General features: G+C 39.6%; 1 long non-coding RNA gene across 6 annotated transcripts in view; it reads right to left on the reverse strand.

Annotated features, from left to right (window-relative positions):
• Positions 1-12,158, reverse strand: part of LOC104140030 (uncharacterized) — a 163,332-nt gene that overhangs the window by 118,586 nt on the left and 32,588 nt on the right. For 4 of the 6 annotated variants that reach the window (XR_011142886.1, XR_011142884.1, XR_011142883.1 and 1 more), the window contains 2 exons: positions 11,004-11,054; positions 3,218-3,431 (listed from right to left, as the gene is read on the reverse strand). This is a non-coding gene — a long non-coding RNA (uncharacterized lncRNA). Of the gene's footprint in view, positions 1-2,457; positions 2,539-3,217; positions 3,432-11,003; positions 11,055-12,158 lie in introns of all 6 variants that reach the window. The other 2 variants (XR_011142885.1, XR_011142887.1) reach the window with 2 other exon arrangements.

Consider the following 12,158-nt stretch of genomic DNA (forward strand, 5'->3'; position numbering starts at 1 on the left):
GTCAGAGGAAACCAAACCAAATCTCAATTAACCATCATTATTTTCCTAACCAGTTTCTAGGCCTGATCCAAAGTCCATTGACTCTAATGAAGTGTTAGAACATTTCAAGATGCAGCAATTTTCCATTTTGTACAAGGTAAAGAGACTACCTAGAGAAAACACATAACGAGTAAGAACGTTCTTCCCCCTTTGGCAAGAACCAATACACATCATTCATAAGCCTCTCACCGGGAAGCGCTCTGCTCTCTGCATCCCACAGAAAGCGAGGAAGTGATTGCTCTTGGCCTCGGTGGACTCTGGGGGAGAAAATCTTCTTATGTACTTTCAGCCCTACAAATATGGGCAAGACAAACTCCAGCCCAGCGTTCACAGGAAACTTTATTCAATAAGTTCAGGCTGATATTAGACCATCAAATTCTCTAAAAATAGCTAAACATATAAAATAGGCCTCAATTTCTGACTTCCCCAAAAAATGGCATGTGATCTAAGGGAAGCAGAAAACGTAGTTTCCATCCTGTAACAGCTGTTACCTCAGAGCTGCGCACACGTATCCCTTATCTGAAAGGGTCTTCAGACCAAGAACAGAGAGGATGCATTCTGAAAAGGAGCAGTTGGGGCTGCCCATGGTACTGGCAGTATTGCAATACCTTTTCCCATGCTCCGTGCTGTTTTGTGCCCTTTACAGAACTGACTTTCCTGCCTACGTTTCAAAAGAAACTTTAATAAAACTTGAGAGAAAGAAAAAGCAAATCTTAAAATATTTTGAAAACATAAAAATAAAAAAGAATCTAATCCAAAACCATTTCCTCCCTTCTTTCTAGTCATATTTCATTCAGGTAGATGATATTTGTCAACCTCCTAGAAAGTAAAGCACTTTTAGCAATGTACAAAGTGAAGTTCTTACTTTTCTATTAACGTTTGCAGTATTTCATGAGCCGCGGAGAATCTCTTAGCATGGCAGAGAATTTTAGATATAATTATCTCCATCAAGAGTAAAATCGGCCCCTTGAGATATAAGCCAAAGCAATGAGTGAATACATTTATTGTAACATGTCATGCAGTAACATTACCCAGCACAATGAGATTTGGTGCGGTGATGACATAATATAATTTCAAATAGATGCTGGAATGACTAGAAAAGGCAGTTCTTACCCAACTACTCAGCAGCTTTTAAAGTCATATTTACTGAAAAGGACAAACTATGTACAGAACAAGGATCTCATATTCTGCTGCTTCTTGTGAATTTTATTAATAGACTAAGCAATTTGCCAGTTAACTGCACGATCTGTCTTAGAAATGTGTGCAGTTTAATAACACTGCAGTTCTCCCGTAGTTCATTTTGCTGGCCCCTCTATTCTCTAGTAATCCATTAAGTCTCGCAGAATTGTGTACTTCATGATTTATTATGACAATGACTACATGCTGCTCACCTAAAACGTGGAGAGAAAATACTCATTATTACGATTAATTTTTTTTTCCTCTAAGTGCTAATACCTAATGTGCCTTAAAAATAAGTAATTTTAGTAATGGAAAGACTTATGATCCCCTGTTCAAGGACTGATATTGAAATGCGCTTAACACTCACAATTTCCACAGAAACCAAAGGAAATTAGGGGTATCTGTCAGTCCTAGAGCTGCGGCTTGGTGCTGATGTAATTATCTTCTTTGATAGCTTTTAGGAGACTAAATGAGATTGCACCAGAAGTATGATCTTTTAATCATGTTTCTCAAGTTTCAATGCAGTTTTGGCATACTTTCCCTTTAATATTCATATGGAAGAAAGCAAAGACATTGTTTAGCAGTGGCAGTACTTACTGTACCTCCAGGAAGCACTGCAGTCTCATAGGCACTCCAGTGGGCCACATTAAACCAAAGGAAAAGATTTCAGCCCAAAACGTAAACTAAACTTATTCTGCTGCTCAAAGCAGCGAGAGGAGCACCACCTCCACCAGCACGGTATGTCTAGCTTGTGCTACCACCCCCAGAACATTAGGAAGTAATCCTAGATAAGTTGGTGAAATATAGCTGTATCTCACAATGGCTCGTAAGCACTGTTACAGTATCTTTGCTCAAAACGTTTAGTGAGAAGGTGTTATATATCCTCATTCTCATATATGTATAAACGGAATTTCAGAAGTATACTGCCTTTTTTTTTCCTGCTCTGGACAACCTTATCATGTAGCATAATTTTTCTACTTTTATACTTACAAATATCACTAATGATATAGCAACCTCAAACAGCTACTGAAAATCTCCAAGTGTTTTGAGATATTCAAGCTAGCCAAGCCACACCTGATACAAAACAATGTATTGCATTGCTTCATATAAGAATAAGTTAAATGATTTTCTATGGCTGCATTTCCTGGAAAGAATCCTGAATATTCATAAAGAATATCAATATCTGAAACCACAAGCAGATCTGAAATTCAGTTTGATGTTTTTGGCATTTGGACTTACCTCCCTATTGGAAAGTGCACCTGTTTTCACTGTTTCGTCTCACAAACATCCAATTTTCAATTATACTGTTAACAACGGCAACTATGGCAATGGAAATGAGGCAAGAATTCAGTTTCATCAGAAAATGTAATCTGTTTAAGACTTTATAGTTCAAGAAGAGCGCATATCAATCTGTGTTTAATCATTCAACTATAATAGAGAACAGCCACTGAATTAATTCAGAAAAGCAAAGGACTTTTCAAGAATGTTTAAGGAACTTTGTGCGTAGAAATTCTAGGACAATATCTTTTCCTGGATAAAAGTGAGCTTGGGATAACCAAAATGTTGAAAGTACAGCCAGTCAAAAATGTTGCAATGGAAGAAAAGAAAAGAAGAGAAATGGTTAAGAAAAATGAAAGGCTTTATTTCTTATAACACCAACATATGTAAAAAAAAAAAAAAAAAAAAAAAAAAAACTCTGAGTCAATTAGTAGTATCCGTGCCCTTTATATTAATTAAAAAAATGCTTATCACCAGATTATATTGCTTGTTTGCACCATCCTTACTTCATTAGTGCTAACTGGAAATAATTACAACTGATATATGAAATACTTAATTAAAAGACTTATCTTTTCCTATTGTCACAGTTCTAGACCGTTCAGTAAAGCATCATCAGCACTATAATCCCTGGACCTTTCCTAAGGCTTTTAACAACATTGTGTCTCCTCATTATAAGCCAGAGTCTTATCAATAAGGAAGAAAACTAAATCTTAACCTTTACCTTCACTTCAAGAAGATCAATATCCTAATTGAAGAACTGATTTTTTTTTTAGGCTGCTTCCTAGGAAATAGAGATATTCACAGTTGCACAGGCAGCTCACTCTCCCTCCCGCAGTCTTCTTGTCTTCCTTTTTGAAGTCTTTCACTGGATTTAACCAAATTTGATAAAATAGATGATGTCACTGCTTTCCTCCAGGTTTCATGAAGCTTCACGGCTGGGGAGAGGAAAGAGAGAGAAACGAGTGTCCTCATTGCTGGAAAGCCACCGCTGTGGGCTCAGTACATGGCGCTCCCTCCGCACGGCTCAAGTCCAGCGATAGCAACCATGCAGCAGACTGCTCTCGTCCGCGTTACCTTAGGGAAACAGGTTAACGGTTTCACTTTGTCAAATACTAGTACTTCTGCAACAGATTGGAAATACTGAAGGGCATTTGAATAGAAACATTATTGCCCGATTGCACAGCCCAGGAGAGCCAGCTTGAGCAAGGAGAAAGCCATTTCGGAGGAGTCTCCCCAGCCAAGACACTGCCCTTGAGCTGCAACCTGAGCCAAGAGCGTGGGATGCTAACTTCTGCCAGACGACCCGAATCGCAAGACTTCCAAGATTCATCACAGTCTCGCCCAGAACCATAGGAAGGAAAGAAAAAACACTGGTGGAAAAATCTCTCCTACCTTACAGCTTTTTCCTCAGTATTCTGGAGTACTGACAGAAACGATGAAAAATAGGCTGTGCTCCATGAACTCCCTGATCACTGCCACACTTCCCTTGCTCCCCTCGAGGGCCACCCTCGGGGCGCACGGGCTCCACCGCCCAGCTCCTGCCCAACGGCGTCTCTACCGCTGCACGTCCCTACAGATACCAGCACGGAAAAGCAACACCAGCCCCGATGGGAAAACCTCACCTGCTCGTGAGAAGCTGCAGGAATTACGTTTTACTCCATTAAAAGGCTCACTGCAGGCAAAGAACTGCCGTTTCCCATGCTAATGTCCTTCTAGCCGTAATGCTCCATATTCATGCAATCTAGTGATTAGAACGGCAATGATGAACGAGGCCCTATTTTACTCTGTGCCCCCCTGCAATCACTAGCATTATTTATCCTAGGAATACTCCGAAAAGTGCACTTTAAGCCACATCTTTTTCATGGCGTTATAGCTACAATAGCTTCAAATAAACATGTTTCTCTCTACTGCAGCCAAACAGCCATACTGTATTGTCTGGTTACAGGGCACTGTGGGGGCCAGCTTCTGTCTCAGCCTGAGAATGAATAGTCTGGGTTATAGACTACATCGGGCCCAAACTCAGCCTTGCAACTTTAAAGACTGGCAAGGGGAAACTTCCTTTTATAATCTCATAAACTGGCAGGCTAAAATTATCACTGCAGTTGTCAAGAGTTTTATATATATTAAATCTCATCTGTGATAGAGTGCTAGCAAGGCTCAGCGTTTGTTTACGAGAGAAAAGCAATCATAAAGAGAGAACTAGCTCCCTCCATCCTCCCTGAGCCTGTTCGAGAAGACTCCTCCTGGCAGACCTGCAGCAAAAAACCAGAAGGTGCCAAAGATTAACGATTTCTTTCCTGATTTTTCCTTCTTTATCAAATACTCTGCTCCCTGGAATGTCATCTTCTGCAGAACAAAATGGCTCTCCCCAAGATCGGTAATAAATAATTCTGTTTCAGACTCAGTAAGACACAATGAATGCTCATTTTTTTTCACTGAATCTTTGCAGTTTGGCTAGAGGGTGTTGTTTCCTCTGTTTTTGTTTTTAAAAAAGACAGGTTAAACTAATAGCTCATGGGGAAATATATTTTAGGATTCAAAATGGCCCTTTGGACCACAGAACCTATACGAATCAGACTACAGGAGCCAGAGGAAAACTGGGAATAGCTTTGACCTGAGCGGTAAAGGGTCAATTGCAGAAAGGTGCTGGGAGATAGCGACAACGGATGAAAAACTCATCAGCCAACTTGATGCTTCAATCCAGCTCATTTCGTTCACTACCTTTATTTACATAGATAATTTTAGGGGTAAGAGTTATGAGCTAGTCTTCTATCAAAATTTGAATAAATGCATTGGAAAACCTGTGCAGGGCAAGTTTGGCTTCCAACTTGAGATAAATGAGCCTTCTCCAGCCTGAATTTTTCATCACCTAACGGTGTGCCATATGCAATGAGGGAATGAATTAGTCACCAAAAGGGTTGTAATTGGCACAAAGTACACAAAGTACATGAAAAGCCCTTTCACAAAACTCACAAGGTATTTCTTAATGGAAAGTTGCTGTGCGGATGTTTTTTGTTAAAGGACCAGAAAAATGTCAAGCAGCTCACATCTGTACCCCATGTGACAAATAATTTAACAGCATATATTCCCAAGAGATGAGGAATGCAGCTTTTCCAGATGTAATGAAAGCAAGCTGAATAAAAGGAACACTTTAAAGATGAGAAGAACAGACCTCTGAAAGTCTGTTCTCAATATACTATCCTGTGACATAACTTCTTGAAATGGAAGAAATGGTATCCCCGCTGACAGAGTTGACAACCACCACCTGTAAATTCATGTGAAAAAGTCCCTTTCCCCAGTACGTTCCCATCTGGATTACTTTTGCTTCCTGTTAACTTTCAAATAAGCCTAACTCCTCCATCTAGCTCAAGCCTTTTTTCTCTCTGACATTGCATTCAGATGCTCTGACTTTCAGTAATAATAAAGACAAGTGAGAAATTATTAAAAGAGATTTATTGAAAGTGACTGAATGCTCCAGGGTGCCATAGCAGGAGGTTCGATCCTCAGAACAATTTTATACTACATTGAGGCTGTTTAGACTTGCAACTTAAAAATATTAAGCTTTCTCCTGATTCAGAGCTATTTTGACATAGCTTCAAAGCAAGATCATCTCAAAGCACTACTGAAGGAAAAACAGAAGTCTTTTTCAATGACAGGTCTAATATCCAAATTGAATCTAACTGTTGTCAAATAAATTATTACTGATCTAGCACTTCTGGTAGCGAACCTTGTATTATGCAGTTGGCCCTAGTTTTTTTAGGCTCTGTTTTTAGCTCACTGCTCACCTGCAGATGCTCACTTGTGCTACCAGTTTGTGTGGACACTTGACCTTAACTGAATACATTTTCTTTGTAAACCTCAGCAATCGAGGCTTTATATTAGTTATAATGTCAAATGTTAAATCCATTTAAAGATATGCAAGTGCAGCTGATTTGATTTTCCCCGAATACAATGACTTTGTGACTAAACAGACACCTGTATTCACCTTAAGACATATTTATTGGCTTTTTATGTTTACTCTAAAATTCCTTCTGACACGTCAGCAAGTTCTAAAACTGTACTGAAAGTTCAAACAACTCTCAAGTTGAGCTACAGTGCGGAAAGGAGATTCACCCGCATCTCGGGGCTGCTCACACAGTCCAGGCTCCCGGGGGCCCTCATCTCCTCCAGATATGGGCATAAAGCCAGCTAGCGCTTGGCGGGGGGGGGAATGCTGGAGAGGGAAAAGAGACAGCCCCATTCCTAAAGGGAACACTCTACATAGAAGATATTTTCTTCCAGAAGTGAGGAATGAAAAGGTGACTGACAGTATAGTGTTTTTAAGACTATTTACTTTGATAATATAAAAATGTAATGGTTCATAAAAAGGTGCAAATTAAGTAGCACAACAAATAGATGGAACATGATTGATTTCTTACAAAAAGAAGAACAGAGATATATAGAAGCTTGACATTTCATAATTTTTGTTTGGATTTGTTTTCAGATCAATCAAAATGTTGCACTCAGATTGTGACATTTCATTTTATGCAGTGATGTGCTTAGAAAGAAAAATCATTTCAGAACAAAACTATCTAGATAGGCCTTTCCATAATGCTGAAGCATTTTTTTTTCCTCATATTCAATTTTTTTTTTCCAAAATAACATTTCTGTTCAATCAACATATGTTGAAATTTGCCAGTTGATCAGTAAAATAAAATTCTTTTCCATTCAGAAAACAGATAGAATCTGACTGGTCTCAAACAAGCTGTACGTAATGAACACTTGAGTTTATGTTGCTTCATAAGATTTCAACTACCAATTGACCAGGTTTTAAAGCTATTGTTTAACAGTTCTTGGGCTGCAGCTAGAAAAAACGCTCTTTGGCAAGAGTTTAGCCCACTCCAAAATTTTCCTTGTCCTCAAAAGTACTTGCACTGGCAAATAATTATGTTTCATACGCTCAGTCACTTTGCTCAGCCTCATATTCTCACATTCTCTTTGTGTGTTTTCTTTATAAGAAAATAAATTGAAAATTTTATTCGTATTCCCCTTCTTAGAATTATTAAGAAATATTCTGTCTTTATCTGTATCCATGTTATGTATAACTCAATTTATTTTGAAGATCTACCTTTGATTTGTCAGCAACCAATTTCAGTTTGGTCTTTGGTTTTTAAAACAACACGGCAAAAGAAATGACTCTACTGCGCTGAATCATCAGCTCTTTCCCTTATGCTAGTATTTATTTTGAGAAGGAAGGACCATCAGGAAGCCCAGTTATGAGAACTTCAGTGGGAAGGTAACAGGAAGTGAATTGTATCATCTTCAAGTTTCAAATGTCATGTAAAATTCCCTTTCTTTGATTCCATTTGTTCTTTTCTTATTTTCTAAAGCTATTTCATTTTATTGTCTCAGCCACAACAGTAAAATTTTAAAGTAAAATTAAAGAGTTAGCTTTGTTTGCTGCCTGACAGCTTTTTTCTTATTTTTTTTTCTTTTTTGCTCCAAGTTATGCTTTTCTCCCAGCCTTTCTGTTTCCATCTACCTAATTTGGGCATGTGTCTGGTTTTCCTGCAGAGTTTCATTCACCCCTATTGATTTATGATGCTTCTCCTGGCTGAGAGTTCCCTTACCTTTTTAACAGTCTATTTCCTCAAAAATTGCTTGCCTACCAAAGGATATATGGAAAAGCTAACGCGTTGTGTACCTTCTTACAGTTTCCATAGGATCAGGTGGAGTTTAGTCTCTGTGCACTAAAATCAAAACGTAAAAAATGAAATACCGTCTCTAGTGTGAGCCTGGGGCACTGATGACAGCAGCCCTCAGCACTCGAGGAGTCCAAGCAGCTGAATACGACTGCGGCCTGGGTCGGAAGAGCTGCGAGAGGTCTCATTTACAGGCCACTCACTCGCTAATCTGTCTTCTCTGGAAAGACTTTGGTGGACTACATCAAGCACTGGATCTGGCAACGAGCAATTTCACCCATCACTGTCACAAAATAAATTTTATTTTGCAAACGCAGTCAACTTCAACGAATGAGAATCCAAACAATTTTTTTTCTCCGAAGACTGTTTCTGAATTACCATTCTATATTGATTTCTATTACAAAAGACCACTTCTGCTTGACTTTTTTTGTACATAAATAGTACTCTGCTCTATAGCTTCAATCATGTTGAACAAAAAACATTGATTCCTCCCTTTTCTCTGTGGACCACTAATCAATAAAATCTAAATAAAATCAAACCTCTTAATCTCTGTCCTTTCATGAAAATACCACTGTACAAAGAAAATAACTATTGTAAATGTAGTTCAAGAAATCAAATTCTATGTTTTCCTTCCAAACATGTCAGTGTCTACATATGACAAAAGCAGAATTTGCTGCTAAAGTTAAATCTTAAGAAAAATGCACATAACTATTTAAAGAAAAAAAAAAAGACATTGTGGCGTTTTTTCTCTCCCCTCCTTCTTTCTTCTCCACTTCCCCCCCCCAGTTTCCCCAAGGGGACACCTTTGACAAGGTAGCTAGTATCATGGGATACTATGTAGAGGCTGGCCTAGCAGACACTGAAGCACGCTTTTTCGGCCTGAAAATTAACACATACTTCAAAGCCTTTTGGTCCACTTCCCTGATTTTACAGTCAGGGAAGCCAGGTTCAAAGGAGACGGCTGAAATTCGTTATTGCCGAAGTTCAGGGAAGCCATATCTCTCATCATAAGGACTACATGGCTAAACGCTTCAGAAATATGAGAGAGAGATTTCCTGAAAGAGTTTGGCTCTCGAGACAGCGTTGTTGCAGGCCTGGGAGGTCAGCAATATGAAGAAATAAAAATGCCTGTTGACTTCTTCAGGCCAGGGGGCCCTGTTTGCAGGCCAACGAAGTCCACGTATTGCCAAAGCTAGAAGATAGCACCAATGGTTGGCAGCTATCACCAGGTTCATTAAACTCATGCTGGGTGAGAGAGGTTCAGAGGCTGCTGCCTTTGAATAAACACAAATATGTTTATCTGGGGAGCACACAGAGAAGTCAGTGCATTTTTCACAATATCTCTCTTTCTTACCTCTTCATCAGTGACTAACACCAAGAGCAGTTGGCTTTGTTTGCTTCTTAGTTATCTCGGAGACTCTGTGCAGCCTGAATACAGCCAAAGTGGCGCTCATGGTGTGACTGATATACCTACTGCACAGTCAGTCTGAGGTTTTGGAGAGACTCACGCCACTCTTGCAGGTTGAACAAACTTGGTTGGCTGCAGGGCTGCAAGGTGGCCAGCTCTTCACAAAAGAGTACTCGCCTCAGTGAATTATATGTATCAACTCCACTCCAAAATGCAAAGGGAATTTGCAATGTCTCACAAGTGTAAAACTGAACTGCAAATTTTGGATGAGATATTCAAGGGATAATCTTTTTCCTCAAACACTATTCAGTCAAGCTGCATCTGAACTTCTGTTCTAAATTACCGTCCCTGCGTGAAGCCAGCAATGGTAGAGATGGCGATCTAGTGCTGCATGCTGGAAGGACAATACCATTGCTTTAATCACTTCTAGCTGGACAGAGCAGTCGACATTTCTGAAAGGTTAATGCCTTATGTGCTGAAACTCGCTAACACAGAGCAACTTTGGGGTTTTTGTTTTTTGGTTTTTCTTTCCAGAATATTTACTTTGTATCACCTGGAAAGCCAATGAGCAGATGGAGGTAATCCTTGTATTCATTCAGCAATGGGTCCACTTCTGTTAGGACAGCTGGGAATGACTTTAGGAGAGTCTGGTTTTCAAAGTACAGAGCAGGTTCAGCATTGCTTTGGCTGCACAATGTCAGTATCTCGCGAATGCCTCTGCAGTGACTGGGATTTTGCAATCAGCTTTTACTTCATTGGTTTGTAACTGAATGGATACAAACAGCAGGTTCTGCATTTGGATGGACCGAAGCCTTTTTGTCAATTCATGGCATCAAAGCATGAGCCACTTTGTGAACTGGAAAGGGTAGAACGGATTTGCCTGAGCAAGGCTACTCTTTATGCAATTTAAAAATAAAGTATTTGTTTTGCTTAGTTTGCAATAGGAAGTATGTAGTACGCCTCTCAGGGCCTAGATGTGCCAGTAAAGGTAGCTGATATGTTGTTTATAAACGCTGTGGCTATTCTGCAGATGCTGCAGCTCCCTATCTGGAGCTGGGTAAAAACTGAGAGGCTCAGATGTCACTGTCATGAGGGAAAAAGGAGAGCAACAGCGCTCGCAGCAGGGACAAAGACCTGCTCAAAACATTACAGCTCCCTAACGCATTTTTAGATTATCTGAAAAACAAATTCATTTGGTCTGTGGGGATAAACATATTCAGAAGTATTTATCAACAGAATTTACCAAATGACTCACTCGTGGTTGCAACGGACCCAGCCACTAGAACAGACATCAGATGCGATACCTGTTCCCTTTTCCAGGAGATCCATACCTCTTTCCTCTCTCATCTATGGGAGGAGAGCGTAAGTATACTTCACTACACTAAATAGGAAAAATGTAAAAGTCAGAAAAAACTTACCTTTGTAGGAATGAAAAGCATGTCACAACTGTGAAGGAAAATCCAGTGAATCTGCAAGGCAATGGAAATTATGCATTCAAAAAGCAAAGCATATCCCTCTTTCCTGACATCACTAGCAGTAAGCAAACAGTGAGAATAAAGGCCATGCCAACGGGTGCAATTCCAAAGAAAAAAGTTCCTTCAGTCCCATTACCAGTGAGAAAGGGAGGAATAAGCTGGAGGACGGCACACCATTGGGCATGTCGAGCAAAATCCAAGTAATAGTCAAAGGTGAAGCAAAATTCAAGACCAAATAGTCTCATCTTGGTCCACTTGGCCCTGTCTTTAATCGCTTCCAGTGTGTCAGAGGACAGAAGTTTGCTTGCCTTGGTGATGTTTAAAGCAATTACCATCTGTGACTACGTGGACCCAAAGGGCAAGGTCTGCAACTTTTCCAGCACAACCAAGTTGAGACAGGGCAGTTGCTGTCGCAGCCGTTTCGGAGTGACTGGTTCAGCGCGATGGGAGGGAGACCTCAGAGAAAATGTTACTTTCTATTTTGTCCCTACTCTAAATATCCCTAAAACTTCTCATTGCTGAGCTGGATTTTTTTTTTTTTCCTGAAAGACTATTCCTTGTTAACGCCATTTGCTAAGATAAGAGTCTAATATCGGTATTCACAGCGAAAAGTGTGTTAAATATTTCAAAATATTACTTACAGGCACCAACCATGAAATTTTACATAAGGTGTTCAAATACTACGAAGGTCATTTTTCTAAAATGTAGAATTCAAAGGAGTCTGATTCAGTTTGAAATCTAGATTTCTTCAGATCATATGTTTCATCAGTGTTGAATGCAGTCGTGCTCTGTGCTCTCATCAGCACATCGCGCAGTGAAACTCCTGTGTCTGGTTGATGCTCTGCTGGGACCTTGCTGCTACATTCTTACAGATTTCATGCTGTGAGAAATTCTCTTGATCACAGTCAATGCACTGTCCTGCATATAGAAAAGGGGCAGGAAATTTGAAGTTTTAGAAATAATATTTTCTCACGAGGTTAATATAATTTTTCAGCCTTTTTGGATCAGAAAATTGTTGTTCAAAACGGAGCCTGCTTAGTCCTCAAATTTAAAAAATCTGTATAGAGAGATCAGGCATATAGTGTCAAAACAAAATTT

This window comes from Struthio camelus, chromosome 9 (genome assembly GCF_040807025.1).
Source record: "Struthio camelus isolate bStrCam1 chromosome 9, bStrCam1.hap1, whole genome shotgun sequence".
Lineage (NCBI taxonomy): Eukaryota > Metazoa > Chordata > Aves > Struthioniformes > Struthionidae > Struthio > Struthio camelus.